Source organism: Sarcophilus harrisii, chromosome 1, assembly GCF_902635505.1.
Source record: "Sarcophilus harrisii chromosome 1, mSarHar1.11, whole genome shotgun sequence".
In the NCBI taxonomy this organism is placed as follows: domain Eukaryota; kingdom Metazoa; phylum Chordata; class Mammalia; order Dasyuromorphia; family Dasyuridae; genus Sarcophilus; species Sarcophilus harrisii.
Genome location: NC_045426.1, coordinates 630,344,466 through 630,361,058, shown reverse-complemented (window position 1 = coordinate 630,361,058; position 16,593 = coordinate 630,344,466). Strand labels below are relative to the sequence as shown.

Below are 16,593 nucleotides of genomic sequence, written 5' to 3'. Positions count from 1 at the left end.
TGTAGCCCAGAAAAGGTCAGATATTAAAGTACAAGTTAGAGTTGGAAAACTAAAAACTAACTTTTGACTTTAGTTTTCTATAATACCATGATAAATACTTGAAAAAATATGTTTTTCGTCATTTTTGAAATTAGTGGACTTTTGAAATCTTGTTTCTTCCATTGCCTAAAGGATAATGTCCAAAGTGTTCTTCCTGGCAGTTAAAAATTTGTTTATAACTCGTCCTCCCTCTTCACATGCAAACAAATCTCTCATTACCTTCACATAGTGATGTCTGCAATAATTTGACTATTATCTTTAATATCCTATAAATGTACCATTACTCCCCAATTCCTGACATTTTTTACTCATTTTCTTCTGCCCACTGAAAAGGCTTTTGTTTATCCTCTCCCCTATTCTCCTTGCAGACATCCTTTCAAAGGCAACTGTTCCCTGAACTCCTCATCAATTCCTCAAATTCAGATTCTTCAGAGCATTTGTAATTCTAGAACCTTTTTGTACTAGAACGACCCCACCATTCTTATTTCATGCTAGTTACACCATGACCCAGAATAGGAATTAATTTGCTCAGAGTCACATATCAAGTATTAGTGCTAGGAGTACAAATCATGTCTTCTTATTTCTATACAGCACATTGCTTGTCTTCTATAGCACTTAAGACCTTTAACTTGAAGTCAGAAAATCTGGGTTTGGGTTTTAGTTCACATACTACTAGCTATGTGACTCTTATCCTGTTATATTCCTTCCTTGGGCTTCAGAGTTCTCATATGTAAAGTAAGATAAATAACATATTTGCTATTGATCTGGCAAAGTAGTTTGAAAAAAAGTTTTCAGGAGAGTTCTTTATAAAGCTTAAAGCAATAAAGAAATGTGATCTATTGATAAAATGACAATAATATACATTACGGTTTGCAAAGCACTTAAAAAAGCAAACTTGTCTCATTTTGTCCTCACAATAGCTCTGAGAGATAGATGCTCTTATTATCCGCATTTGCAAGATCAGGAAATTGAATTTGAGAGAGGTTAACTGACTTTGTCAGGGTCACACAGCTTTTAAATATTTAAGGATTTGAATTCAGATGTTTCCATTCTGAATAGGTCTAAGACACTATCTGCTGAATCATCAAGTTGTTTCATTTATTTTCCTTTGCCATCTGCTTATATAAAACCATAAATATTATAATGATTTCATAATTTCATATGTGTATTTCATTTCCATGTAAATACAATCAATTTTAATCAGAACACATTTTATATGTCTTTTTTCTTATATAGCAAGTAGACATGATGCTCAAAAAATACTTGCTAAATGAAGAAAGTTATAGATTATCAGGAAATATTATGAATTCACTTCATTTCAATAAGCTTCATTAAATATTTACTATCGTGTGTGTAATAATCTGTGTTCAACTTGGTTTTGTATAGGGGAAAAAAAACCTATTACATATCTATTACTATGTTAAATGCTGTGCAAATATTACCTCATTTCAGTATCATCAGCATCCTGGGAGGCAGATCCTATAATCTCTATTTTCAATTGAGGAATTTGAGTCAGAGAGAGGTTAAGTGACTTACACAGTGTAACATAGCTAGAAACTATTTAAAGCTAGATTTAAATTTAGTTCCTCCTGATTCCAGATAAAGGATTTATCCATTGCTCCATCTAGATGTCTAAGTTCCCCTCTAATGTAAGAGACAGAAACAGTAAAGGGTTATAACTTCTCCCTTAAAGAATCTAATGTTTTTATCATAAATGTGATATATGGGGATGTACAAGATATGTAGGCTGAACCATTGAATTCCCTTTCATCTCTAGATTTGAAATCAATCTAAGCAGTAGAATAAGCAGTCCTTTTAATGTTTTTCACCACTTATTATTTTGCTAATAAATAGTAATTTAATCTTCTTTAAGGAAAATTCTGCCAGAGCTTGGACATACTCTTTGCTAGAGTAAAAGGGAAGAGTGAGATGACCTCTTATGACTCCTGCTAACACTATGATGATTACTACTTTATTAATGTTATTAATATTATCATTGCTTAACATGCATGGCTTGAGAGTTAATTATACACTTAAAGATGTGCAGATGATGAATTATTTGCAGTCTTATTGCCACTGAAATTTGGTGACAATGACTTCTGACATCCTTCAAGTTTGGTTAATATTCTTCAAAAGGAACAGATCCAGATAGCTTGCTATTGAACATGTCTTATTTGTTGAAGACTGAAGTAACTCACAAGAAGAGGATATTTTTAAGAATTTAAGAATGGTATAACCTTGGTATAGTAGCCTAAATGGTGGTACAAACTTTCCATGGAACTGTGGAAAAATTGCTTTGACTTTTAGGCTCAGTTTCCTTATTTGTAGAAAGAGATTTGAACTAACTTTCCTCAAATTCTCATCCTCTGATGAAAGAGTAGCAATAGAGTAAGAAAAAAAGTCTATCTAAGATAGCCTGTGTATGGGAATTGGAATGTGGCAAAAGGAATGACAAAGAAAGAAAGGTCAGATCGAAAAGATGAAAACTAGGAAAGAACGGAAAAGAAAGAAGAAAAAGCTTTTCCATGAGAATTATGGAAAGAGAGAGAGAGGAGACAATGTGATAGTGTCTTGAAGAATATCCATAGCAAATGGTCATGATATACAAGATAAATCAATAAAAGAGAATGAAAAAAAAAGTAGTTAGATAAATAGACAGAGTTTAAAACTCAAAGAGAGGAGTTATTCAAGAGGAAGAGAATGGTAAATGGTATCAAATGATACAAAGAAGTCAAGAAATATGATATGTAAGAAGTCTTCCAATTTAACAATGAAAAAATTGATCATTAGTAACCTTGGGAAGAAAGAGTATTTTCAATTTAATAGTGAGGTAAGAAGCCTAATATAAGAGATTAAGAAAGAAATGGAAAAAAGGAACTAAAAAGCAAAGAGTAAAGACAATTCTTCTCTATTTTTTAAAATTAATTTTTATCTTGTTAACTATTTCCCAATTAAAAGTAATATGTTTAGTACTCAAAGTTTTTGAGTTTCAGATTCTCTCTTTGCCTCTTACCCCCTCTTTGAGAAAGCATACAATTTGATATTGGCATGTAAAGTTATGAAAAACATATTTCCATGTTAATTGTTATGAAAGAGAACATAAACAAGATAAAACAAAGATAAGGAAATTTAAAAATATACTTTATTTTGCATTCAAAGTTCATCAGCTCTTTCTCTCTCTCTGGAGGTGGATGGCATAATATCTTTTATACTTTGGAATTGTTTTGGATCATTGTCTTGATCAGTGGCTGAGTTTTTCACAGTTGGTAATTCTTACAACACTGCTGTTACTGTGTACATTGTTCTGGTTCCTCTGATTTCACTTTGTATCAGTTCATATAAGTGTTCCCAGGTTTTTCTGAAACCACCTTGCTCATCATTTTCTTTAATATAATAGCATTCCTTTACAATTATTTACAACAGCTTTTTCAGCTGTTTCCCATTGAGAGACTTTCCCTCAACTTCCAATTCTTTGTCACCACAAAAAGTGTTGCTATAAGTAGTTTTTTACAAATAGATCTTTTTTTTCCTTTTTTTGATCTCTTTTAGGATACAATCCTACTACCAGAATTGCTTTGTAAAGTGCCATAGTATTTTATAGCTTTTTGGATCTACTTCTAAATTATTCTTCAAAATTGAACTAGTTCTCAATTCCATCAAAAGCCAATTAATGTCCCAATTTTTCCACATCTTTTCCAGCATTACAGGTGTCAAGTGGTGTCTCAGTTGACTCTTAATAGCTTTGATTTCTTTTTATTCAAAACTGCATTTTTATATTCTTTGATCATTTATCAACTGGGAAATAACTTTTATTCTCATAAATTGGGCTCAGTTCCCTTAGAGAAATGAGGCCTTTATCAGTAAAACTTGCCATGAAACATCCTCCTTCTCCCTTCCCCTCATACACACTCATTTCCCTTTTTCCTCCTAATTTTGGAAGAAATAATTTTATTTGTACAAAAGATTTTTAATTTTATGTAATTAAAAGTATCTAACTTACTAATCTTCTTTATCTCTTCTCTGGTCATAAACTCTTCCTTTATCTGCAGAATCTGACAGGCACAATATCCAATTCTCCTCTAATCTATTTATAATATCACCTTTATGACTTATTATTTATCCATTTTTACATTATCTTGGAGTAGGGTGTTAAATGTTCTATGCTTACTTTCTGCCAAACTGCTTTCCAGTTTTCTTGGGAATTTTTGTCAATACTGAGTTCTTACTCCAAAGGTTTGGATTTTGGGTTTTATCAAACACTAGATTACTGTGGTCATTTATCACTTTGTATTGTGTAGTTAATCTATTCCATTGACCTACCATTCTATTTCTTAACTACTACCAGATTGTTTTGATGATTACATCTTTGTAATATAATTTATCTGGAACTTCTGAGCCATCTTCCTTAAATTTTTTTTCAATGATTCCTTTGATTTTCTTGACTTTTTATTCTTCCAGATGAATTTTGTTACTATTTTTTTCTGCCTCTAAATTATTTCTTGTTAGTTTAATTAGTATGTCACCAAATAAGTAAATTAACATATAGAATTGCCATTTTTATTATTTTGGCTCAATTAAATATTGGCTCAATATTTCTTCAAATGTTTAGATCTGTTTTTGTATGAAAATTGTTATGTATATATGGTGATGTAATCCCTGGATTTGTCATGGCAGATAGACTTCTAAGAGTTTTATATTGTCTGCAATTATTTAAAATGGAACATCTCATTCAATTTCTTGATGCTAATTTATATGGGTTTATTTTATATCATGAAACTTTTTGTCACAACAACTTTAGTTGATTCTCTTACCTATTTTTCAAATATTTCATATAGTATTATTGGGATAAATTATTCCTTAAATGTTTAGTAAAATTCACTTCTAAATCCATTTGGTCATGGAAATTTTTTCTTAGGGAGCTCATTGATTGTTCATTTATTTTTCTTTGATAGAGATATTTAAGTATTTTATTTCTTCTTTTGTTATTTATCTAGATAGTTTATATATTTGTAAACATTCATACATTTCACTGAGATTGTCAGATTGATTGACATCCAATTACCAAAATAGCTCCTAATTATTGATTTACTTTCCTCTTAATTGGTGGTGAATTACCCTTTTCATTTCTGATACTGGAAATTTGGTTTTCTTCTTTTTTAAAACAAATTAATTAAAATTTGTATTTAATTGTGTTCTGCTCTCTAATTCCCATAAAGCCAGTTTTTGGGCTTATTATTTCAATTGCAGTTTTCTTTTCAACTTTATTGATCTTTTTCTCCTTTGACTTTCAGGTTTTCCATTTTGGCATTCTTTTTCTATATTTTTGTTTTAGTTGCATACCCGATTCATTGAATTGCTCTTTCTTTCTTTTACTGATATATGAATTAAAAAATTATAAATTTCCCCTAATTACTACTTTGTCTACATTCCACAAATTTTGAAATGTTGTATCATTATCATTCTCTTTAATGAAATTATTGATTTTTCTTATAATTTGTTCTTTGATCTAATTCATCTTTAGAATTATATTATTTTGCTTCCAATTATATTTTAAACTGTGCTTTCATGGCTTTTATTAAATGCAATTTTAATTTCCTTGTTGTCTGAAAAGATTACCTTTAATATTTCTTCTTTTCTACACGTGATTGTAAGGTTTTTTTTTTTTTAATCAATTTTAATTCAGTTACATGTTCAGCTAAGAAAAAGGTATGTTCCCTTTTATTTCCATCATTTTTCTCCAGAGGTCTAGCATATCTAATTTTTCCAAGATTCTATTGATCTCCATGACTTTTTGCTTATTTATTTTATGATTAGATTTACTTAGATCTGAGAGGGGAATTTTGAGGACTCTCACTAGTATGTATAGTTTTGCTGGCTATTTCCTGATGTAATTCATTGCTATCCCTGCCTTTTTAATTTTATTTAAAACATAATAGATTGTGCTCCAGTCCTTTATTTTAAGTCTATGAGTGTCTTTCTGTTTCAGTGTGTTTCTTGTAAACAACATATTGAATTCTGGTTTCTAATCCATTATGCTATTCCTTTCTGTTTCATCTTATTCACATTAACAGTTAGTTAATCTACACTAACTGTAGATTTCCCTCCATCTTATTTTAAAAATGAATATGTATTAATATATGTAATATATATAGTGAGAGTAGCATATTATAAAAAATATGTAAGATATGTAGGGCATGAAAAAATATATTTACATACATTTATAATGTGCTACTCTCACAATCCCAAATTCCTAAAATTGGACAGGATCTATAAAAACACATGAAAAGTAAAACTGTGATTATAAACATCCTAGTTGAGAGCAAAACATATTCCCATATTGTCTATTCCAGGAAATGTATATCTCCTTCTATATTTTCAGTTTATTAATCTCCATTCCTTTGAATTCAGAGTTTACATTGCATTTGTAAAAATTGTAAAGTACATTTTTCTATAATACTATTGTCATTATATAAAGAGCATTCCTAGTCTGTTTACCAGCTCTGGATTAGTTTGTAGTGGTCTTCCCAGATTGATCTGAAACTATCCAAGTCATTAATTTGCATAACAATGACTGTGAAAGGAAAGAAAAAATGCAAAACAAAATATTTAGGACTACTGTTCTGGGAGAATTTCAGCATGAAAAAAAGCTTTTGTTAGTTTGGATTTGGCTTTAAGGTTGGAGGAAACCTGACTATGCTTGTAGATGGTGATGAAGGAATCTGTAGCCATAGATAAGGAAATGATTGAACATTATGGGTAGGAGATGAATGAAAGAAAATTATGAAAGAAGATGGAAGGGGATAAGAAGTAGAAAGTTTGACCATGCTGACCATGGCAAGGAACAGAGCCATATCAGAGGCTAGAGCAGTGGAGGGGGGAGAATGAGTTATTACATTGAATGATTTTTAGAAAAAAGACAGAACTCACTCTGGATGCCTTTTTTTTTTTTTCTTCAGAAAACTACTGGGAAAAGTCTACTTTTCTGGGGGAGAACCAGTTTGTATAGAATACTTGAGAGAAGACAATATTTGGAATAACCTTGTTGGGGAATGTGATGGATAATTGATTAAGGAAAAAGAACAGGATTTTCATGCAGTTCTGAGTTACCTATTGAGATTAGTCAACATAAATTTCTAGTGAATTGGATTAGTCAGATAGATTGGGTGACTTATTATAGGAGCATTAAAGAAAGGGAAGGGGACGTGACCAGGAACTAAAATACTGCCTACGACTTGCTAGGCACCATGCTAAGCCCTTTATAAATATGATCTCATTTTATCCTTAGCCAGCCCTATAGAGTAGGTGCTATTATCATATCTTTACAGTTGAGGAAATTGAGACAAACTGAGCTTAAGTTTTTATTTAAGATTTTACTTTAGGCCTTCCTGACTCTGTCCAATGTTCTAGCCATTATGCCACGAGATACATCCCTAAGGCTTTTTTTTTCCCCTAGGTTAAAACTCTAGAGAATTACTAGTGTGCCCCTGATTTGACACTGTGGTCGTGGACAAGTCCTTTCATCTCTGATTCTTATTTTTTTTTCTTCTCCCTATTCAATTCAAACACAGACATTTCAATTCAACAGACATTTATTAAAGTTGTTCTACCTGAAAGAGACAATGAGAATGTCTGTACCTACTTGGACTCACTACTCAAAGGTGTTATTGTGAAGAAACTACTTTATAAACCTTAAGGCACTATAGAAATGGCTAATAGGATGATGCCACAAGATAGGTGGATATCATCTCTGTAGAAGTCATAGAATTTTTTGTCATGAAATTATTGTCATGAAAAATTACCATCATTGGATGGAGTAAGAAATGAGACAAATACACAGTAGCATGGTCTTGTGGACTCAGAGTTTACATTGCATTGGTCAGAATTCTAAAGCCTTTCTGAGTTGTTTTTTCTCAAACACATTGTTGTCATTGTATAAATTGCATTCCTGGTTTGTTTCCCTGCTCTGGATCAGTTTGTAGATGTCTTCCTTGTTTGATCTTAAACTACATGACAGGGGAGAGATGGCATGGAAAGAACAGCTGAAAATGTTGAAGACAGAATGAGAGGCTACTGGAGTTTGCCTTCTGTTCAAACTGAATTAATTGTGACTAGATAAACAGTCCATGAATAATGATGATGATGATGATGATGTTGATGATAAGGTACTATATGGTTTGAAAAAGACTTTATAAATTTTATTTTATCTTCAAAATAATTCTGGGAGGATAGGTCTTATTATTATTACAATTTTACAAATGAAAAAAGACATACAGAGTGTAAAAGACTTAGACACTTTATTATGTCTAAAGTAGGATTTCAATCCAGGCTTTCCTGATTGCAGGTCCATTACTCTATTTAATTATACTAGCTCCTAAAGCTAGAAAAGATAAAGTTTCAAAAAGTATTCCATCTTTATCCCTTCACAGTTGACCCATGGCCACATTTATTTTAAAATATGATGGATCTCCAAGGACTTGACTGTTTTTAGAACTCATACATCTGTTTTTTAGAACTGATACATCTATTTAACATGTCCACTTTAATTTAGGGAAAGTATCAGCTGTCATCTTCTTCTATCCTTCCCTTCCTTTTTTCACTTTCTATATTATTTCATTCCACTACATACACGACAATGGAGTATAAATAGTGTGAGTGCTTTGATCCTCATTTTATTCATAGGAAAAAGTAAACTTATGACTGGTGCGCAGTGACTTTCCTAGGGCTATCTAGCTATTAAGAGAGGATATCAGCTTGGTGTCATGAAAATAGCCTTGGATTCAGAGTCAGTGAATCTAGTTATTGACTCCCACTCTTGAAACTTAGTCTATAAACTTTAGAAGTTATGTCATCCCTTAGGGCCTCAGTTTGCTCATCATGAAAAAAGAGGGTAGTATTAAGGTTTCTTCCATTTCTCACTCTGTGACCCTAAGAAGTGATAGAAAAAGAACTCAAGTCATCTGCTTTTAAAATTAGCATTCTTCCTATGACCCTATGCTATCTCTCCAGAGAGGGTAAGCAAGGATCAAGGAGGGTGAAAGATAAGCTAAATTCACCTGCTGAATTATTTTGCCTTAGGCTCATTTTAGTTCAAAGAAATGACATAATTATTTTTACTTAGGTTTAGAGATGATTGGATTAACCTCCCTGTATCTGCTTAAAGCTTGCAGCAAAGGTTGACCTTGATAAGTTCCCAAATGCACTTTAGAGCCTGATTATGACTTTTTTTGACTCTTCAGTTTTTATTATTCTTCACACCAGCAACCTAGAGTTTACAGGCCTCCCTCACTCAAATCCAATTCACTTGCATGTCATGGCATCACCTTCCTGATGTCATTGGCATCTTTGAGAAAGACAAACAGCAACCTCTGTGAGTAGGAGCTACCCTGCTGAGGACCAGCTATCTTGGTTTCTCCCTCCCTCCTTTCCTTTCTTTCTTTCTTTCTTTCTTTCTTCTTTCTTTCTTTCTTTCTTTCTTTCTTTCTTTCTTTCTTTCTTTCTTTCTTTCTTTCTTTCTTTCTTTCTTTCTTTCTTTCTTTCTTTCTTTCTTCCCTCTCTTTCCTCCCTTCCCTCTTTCTTTCCTTCCTTCCTTCTTCCCTCCCTTCTTCTCTTCCTTTATTCTTCCTTTCTTTCCTCCCTTCCTCCCTCCTTCCTTCCTTTCTTTCTTCTTCCTTGCTATACATATATACATACACACATATATCTTTATATATGCATGTGTATATGTATGAATTTGTGTGTTTTTTCACTAGGTAAAAGAGACTGTTTTTTGCCTCAATTCCTAGCTAGCCTTAATTGCTGAGTGAGTGTCATCTCAGTCAAACTGAGACCAGTTAAAGACCTTAGTTTAAAAAGACCAAGGTTTCCCCCAGCAGGAGCATCTCCAGGTGTCCTGATAGTAACTACACAATTCTCCCTCACTCAAATCAACTCAATTGCATGTCATGGCATAGCCTTCTTGATATCTTAGTTGTCTTTGAGAATGAAGGATAAACAACAATAATAGCCATACCTTGCAACTTGGGAATGCTCAAAGTCCATCTGGATTGAAATGAAATCCTATGTTCCTATGCTACTTTGTGTCAAGAGAAACTATAAAATAGTCTTGCCTGTGACATGCTCTTCTGTCATGATCTCAGGAAATTATGTCATAGTGAGGCTTTTAGGAATTCAGATAGTTTTGGTAGTGGAAATACTTAGACTTTCAGGATATGACTGAGGCACTTAGACCCGGCCCAGACATTTCTTTGCTTCTCTGATACCATTTTTCGATCTTCAAAATGGTGTTAATAATATGAGATGAAGAGTGAATTAAAGAAGTTCCCGGTCAATTTGAGGAAATAATTCAATTGAGTTGATGAGGTTACCCAAAATGAGCTATCCTTTGAAGGCAACTGAAAAGCATTTATGACCAAGAATGTGAACAGACCAACAGATGCCTTATTGATAGGAAGGAACTGAGGGTAAGTTACTACTATCTGTAACTTATATAAGAAAAATGATAGCAATCTAGTGCTCTTACTCTGTAGGAGCTTTTCCCCCTTGTGCCTTCTTCAGTATTTGATCATCCCAAGTAGATAGTGACTTACAGCAGAAACATATAGCAGTCTTAGACCTATGTTTGTACACAGTTTAAGAGGAGTGTATGTTCAAGAAGACTATTCCTGAATCCCAAATTCCTTTATAAATGAAGACTCCATTTCTAATTCACCAGAAAGTATGATCCTAGAATTTAACCACCTCAGTAGAGAATGAAAATGGGCAACAAAATCTTTGAGGGTTTCCTTATGGGCATAACCCCAAATCTAAGTTGCAGGATTTCAAATTTCAAGACAAAGAGTTTCAACCTTCTAATGAGAGATGTTCTGATCCAGTGTGTTCCTTTAAGAAAAAGGAGGGAATTTCACATAGTTTCTGCTTAGAGTTTTATTTGGAAAAAAAAATAGTGGGATACAAAGTATAATTGAGATGGAAAGGGAATTGCTTGTTCAGGGATCACCAAAGTAGACTTCCAGGGGATGTCTAAACCATGGATGGGGTAATACTATGATTTGAAGAAGTTTATATAATATTCTTTATAAAAGTTACTCACTGGCATTGACAGAGGGTTTACCAGATAAGAACCTCAAGTTTAGTTCCCTTATCTGAGAATATTAATAGGCTGCTTGAATGCTTATAGTTCAACAATGTGTTCATGGGTTCCTGTAATTCTTTAGTATATGATGTATTTTCTTTAAAATAAAGATTCTTCCATATACTGTAATCAAATTGATGATTAAATGCCTGTGTACTATTTCTGGACCCTGTTATACTCACATTTGAGAGAATATAGGTATAGCTAAATATCTCTTATAGCTAACCTTTATTTAGGAGAATTTCCAAGAAAGGAAAATTGATTTATTGGAATCATTCTCCAAGGTTGAACCCTGTTCATGTTTTAGGATTTGTAATCTCTGTTGCAGTTGGAGCTACATAGATAAGTATGATGATAGATCTTTTCAATACATCATATAGATAGATATATATTTGATGCACATGCACACATGTATATACATATCTATACATACACATATGAATATATACACACATGTATATACAAATATTATGTGTATGTATGTGCATTATTCTGATCCCTAGTACTTACTCTGTCCTGGCATAATTTTCCTAATCTTTTTTTTTTCTTGGTACTAGCCCCTGTCCTTCCACAATTGTCACACATTTTTAAACTGAACAGAAACCTCTTCTGGTGTTTGGATCAGTACTATCTCTGAATCTGAAATGGCAAACCACTCCAGGATCCTTATCAAGAAAAACCCTTGGGTCATGAAGAGTTAACTAGGATTGAATGACTGAAGAATTATGTACACATGTATACACCTTTATGTACGTATATGTGTATGCATTTATATATATATATATATATATATATATATATGTATATATATATGTATATGTATATATGTCATTATGTCACATAATTGCCTTGCATAGACCTTAAATCTGCCTTGACATTTTTTCCTATTGTTCCTAGTTTTGCTGTGTGGGACCAAGCAGAAAAATCCAATTCCTCTTCAACATAGTAGTTTTTCAAATATCTGCCAGAATTGCCATTTCTAATATGCAGGTTTACCACTGTGATTGTATTGTTGTAGAAACTTAAGTGTTTCCTGATGGCCTCTAGGATAAAATGCAGAATCCTTAGCCTGTCATCTTAAACCACTTATCAGTTGGCTCTGACCTGGTTTTCTAGTGTGATTTTACTTTACTTATCAGAAATTCTGTGTTCTAACCAAATTGGTCTATTTGACCTGTACCCATTTCATTATTACCTTTGTTTAGGTTGTCCTTCATGCTTGGAAAGATTTTTTTCCCCTCACCTCTACCTTCTGGAAGTCCAAGCTCTCTTCTAGCCTTAGCTTAATGTCATTTCTCCATCCCCAAAAAACCCCCACCTCAGGCTTATAAAGATTGAGCATCAATTGCCTTTATCAGAATCATTTCTTTGTATTTTCTTGAATATATTTCCTATGTACATATTTATGTGCATTTTGAATCCCCCCAGTAGAATGCCAATCCTGGAGGACTGGGACTTTTCTTGTTTTGTTTTGTTTTTAATTTGTTTTTGTTTTTATCTTTGTCTTTGCAAACCAGATCTTAGCACTCAGCCTGGTACATAGTAGGCACTTCATAAATGCTGTGTAACTGAATATTACTGTGGAAGCACTATTAGATATCAAATAGAAGGTAATATGTAAGTCTGGTACATAGTAGGCAATTCATAAATGCTGTGTAACTGAATATTACTATGGAAACACTATCTGATATCAAGTGGAGTATAATATGGACTAATTATTCCAGAAGTATTAAGGCAATCTTTCTTCTTAGAATTAGGGCTATTTTAATGCTATGTCCCCGTTTTCTACAAATCATGTGTAATGCTCTTGAAAGTATTTACTTGTCTTTTTCATGGACATATACACAATAAGAGAGGGTTGTCCCTGTTTTTTTTTTTCTTTGTCTTTTAATTGAATCTGAGACTTCATTAACTAAAAGTGAGCTGCAGTGAGGAAATCCCTCTACCAATATAAAGTTACTTTTACTCTCATAGTTAAATAATTTCTACTTGGTCCCAAAGGTTAAGTGATTTGCCTTGCACAGCATGGTCTATATGTTATTAGGGATAGGATCTAAATCAAGATCTTCTTGATGATTTACCTCTTTCTCATGGTCCAGGCCAGGAAAATGTTGTGAATTGTTATTGACTTGATTATTACCAAATGCTGGAAGTTCCTAAAGGAAGTTTCTTAGATCAGTTTGATGTGTCAACAATCTGGGGGATAGGAATAGATGGTGGGTCCCTCATATTTCCTAGAATACAGTGAATCTGTGGCTAATAATCAGAGTAAGAGAGGAATGCCTTGCACTATTCAGTCTAATTCAGTATAGTGGTGATAGATACCATCAAACGCAATGAAGCAGATGTTTCCTTTCTGGCAACACTCTGTCATCCCTATCTTTGATACTATGCTCTACATAGCCCTCCCTCAATCTCAAATTATTCGACATTTAGATCTCTTTTAGAACATTTCTTGACTGCAATGTGATTTAGGTCACTGCTATACTTGGTAGAAAAAGAATCTGGACTTAGTTTGCTTTCCAGATGGTTTGACCCATGGTCCAGTGACTTGATTCAGCCTGGCTTTTGCTTCTCTGACATTGTTGAATGGTCCTGTTCTTTCTTCTATTTTCCCCAAAGTTGACTCATTTGTGGAAGGAAAAAGGTTTCCTTCTGAGAACTGGTGATAGCAAGGAAGGGACAGAGAAGAGGCTGTACAAGATTATTGTATAGTATTTAACATGTTTATCATATATTGGATTACTTGCCATCTAGGGGAGATAGGGGAGAAGGAGAGCAAATTTTGGAACACAAAATTTTATAAGGGTCAATATTGAAAAATTATCCATGCATATATGTTCTGAAAATAAAAGGCTTTAATTTAAAAAAAGATAGAGAAAAGATGCTACAATTGTTACATCTTGGAAAGGGGAAGGGGGAAAAAGAAGTCAGTATGTGACCAATATAGATCAAACATGTCAAGGATAATGGAAATATGAGAAAATATTTCATAAAACTGATTCTCATTGTTCCTTTTAATCTGACATTTTATTTCATAAATATAACATGCTATAAAATATTTTTAAAATGAAAAAAGGAAAACAAATTTCAAATATATAGGATACTGAATGGTTTTCCTGGTCTTATATTATATTCTGCATAGGAAGGAAGAAGCAAGGAATCTATAGGTCATAGACCTGTCCTTGCCTCTTGGATCCCTTGACAATAAAATATTTAAATAGATTTTATTTCCTTACATGACATAGAGATTTCTTTATGTCTCTATGACTTGGTCTTTCTTTACTAAACTCTAGTTATTGCATGCTATATATCTTGCCTTTGACCTCTGCTTTTTTCTCAGGTCATCCATTTGATTTCCTGGTTCTCTTTTGCTTACTACAAAATCATTCAAAACTTTTCTCTGTTTTACCCCCATGCTATGGACATCAGTTGCCATGTTCAGACTTTTATCACCTCTCTCCTGTATTACAGCAATACCCTCCTAATTAATTTTCCTACTTTTATTCTCTCTACTCCAATCCATCTTACACACAGTTGTCAATGTTATCTTGCTTTGGGAAAAAAACTGGCATTCTATCTCCCACTTCTGTAATCTTTGCACACGTTATCCTCCATGTATGGAAAGTTTTCCTTCCTCAACTCACTCATATTCTCTCTCTCTCTCTCTCTCTCTCTCTCTCTCTCTCTCTCTCTCTCTCTCTCTCTCTCCTCTCTTTCTCTTTCTCTTTCTCTCTCAAATATATATATATATATAATACATGTAAATGATATATATTATATATTTTTTATATAATAGATGCTATGTAATACATGACACTTTTCCTAGTTTCCCCTATTTTTAATCTTTTCTTCCTCATAAGGTAATAATACATTTTTATTTACATTCTATTCCATTAGAATTAACCTTTTTATTTCCAGGGAATATTTTTCCTTTTATCTTTGTATTCCTAATACTCAGCACAGAGTGGATACTAAATTGAGAATTGAGGAACTCAATTTAGTTGCTGGTATTGGATTGATGTATTATCTGACCTCATGGAGTTTATATTCTAATAGGAGAAAACAAGACATGTACAATATAGCTATTATCTATATTATATCATAGTAACTAGAATGCTGAACTGGACTTAGACTCAAGAAGACTTGAGTTCAAATCCTACTTCTGTTACTTACAAATTGTGTGATCTTAGGCAAAACTGAGTAAATGTGAGAAATAAAGCTTGAAAAATTATTCAGAGATTGATTTTGGAGGATCTTGAATATCAATCTGAGGCCTTTAGCAGAAAATAGAAAATCCTTGAAGACTTTTCAAGTTGGCAAGTATAAGCATTTATTTGGGAATGTAGGTGGTAGTGATAAGTATGGGAGGACAGTCCAGTTCAGGCAAGTTTTTATCACTTTTTGATGATGATGATGCTCTCTCTCTATTTCATTAAAATGTATTTTATCTTTCCTCTTAAACTTTGTGCCACCCAATTCCTTTCAGTAAGTATATATCACAAATATAAGGAAGCTATTTCTGGAACTTTCAAATCTTTGCTTTCATGGGAATAATAATGATTTGTAAAGTTTGTAAACTCATAAAATCCCTATGAGTTAGGTCAGTTAGGTAGTACAAGTTTCATTATGAGGAATTAGCAGGAAACTGAGACAGAGAGAAATTTAATGATTTTGATTGTCATGAAGGCAGTAAATTTCAGAGGTAAGATTTAGAATAATGTTTTTTCTGAATGCACATCAGTCTCTCAAGTATGGCAAACTGCCTCCTACTAAAATATTGAGTAAAATTAATATGATTACTAATGCTGCTATTATATTAACAATACCTGGAATTGTCAGAGTTCTTTATATGGAAGAGTATTATATCCTTGGTCTCATTTCATTACAATAAAAGCCTGCTGAGGTACATAGTGAGAATATAATTCTCCACATTTTTCATATGATGAAACTGAGGTCTTGGGAAACAAATAAGTTTTTCCACAAGGTCACACACTTAGTTAAGGATTCAGTTTGGGATTCATATTCTGACTTTTCACTCAGAACCAGCATTGTCTCTCAATTAACCACAGTACACTCTCATTATAGCATTTTTTGAAGGTGAACTCTAAGCAGTTATTATAATGACACTTTTTTCTGTTATGTTCTTAATAGATTATGACTCATAGCCATTCTTTTGTGGAGACTGTTAAATGTTTTGTTCCTCTGTTTCTGAATTTTAACCTTTTTTTTTTGAGAAGAAAATAGACAGGAGGAGAGAAAGCAGCAGAAACATAATGCTTTTCATTCAATTGTTATTTACCTCACTCTCCACTGAGAAGAAAAATAAACACACACTCCAATTGGATCCCAATAGTTATAAGGAAATAAAATGTCTCTTTGCCAAGAGGAAGATTCCCAGATAATGCATTTTCAGTGCAAGG

General features: G+C 32.9%; 1 protein-coding gene and 1 long non-coding RNA gene across 2 annotated transcripts in view; one reads left to right on the top strand and one right to left on the bottom strand.

Annotated features, from left to right (window-relative positions):
• LOC116420703 overlaps positions 1–10,278 on the bottom strand; it is a 28,708-nt gene extending 18,430 nt beyond the window's left edge. Inside the window, exon 1 of the long non-coding RNA XR_004231112.1 lies at positions 10,049–10,278. This is a non-coding gene — a long non-coding RNA (uncharacterized LOC116420703). The remainder of the gene's footprint in view (positions 1–10,048) is intronic.
• Positions 1–16,593, top strand: part of FAM135B (family with sequence similarity 135 member B) — a 412,962-nt gene that overhangs the window by 50,678 nt on the left and 345,691 nt on the right. The gene's annotated exons all lie outside the window — the stretch shown is intronic.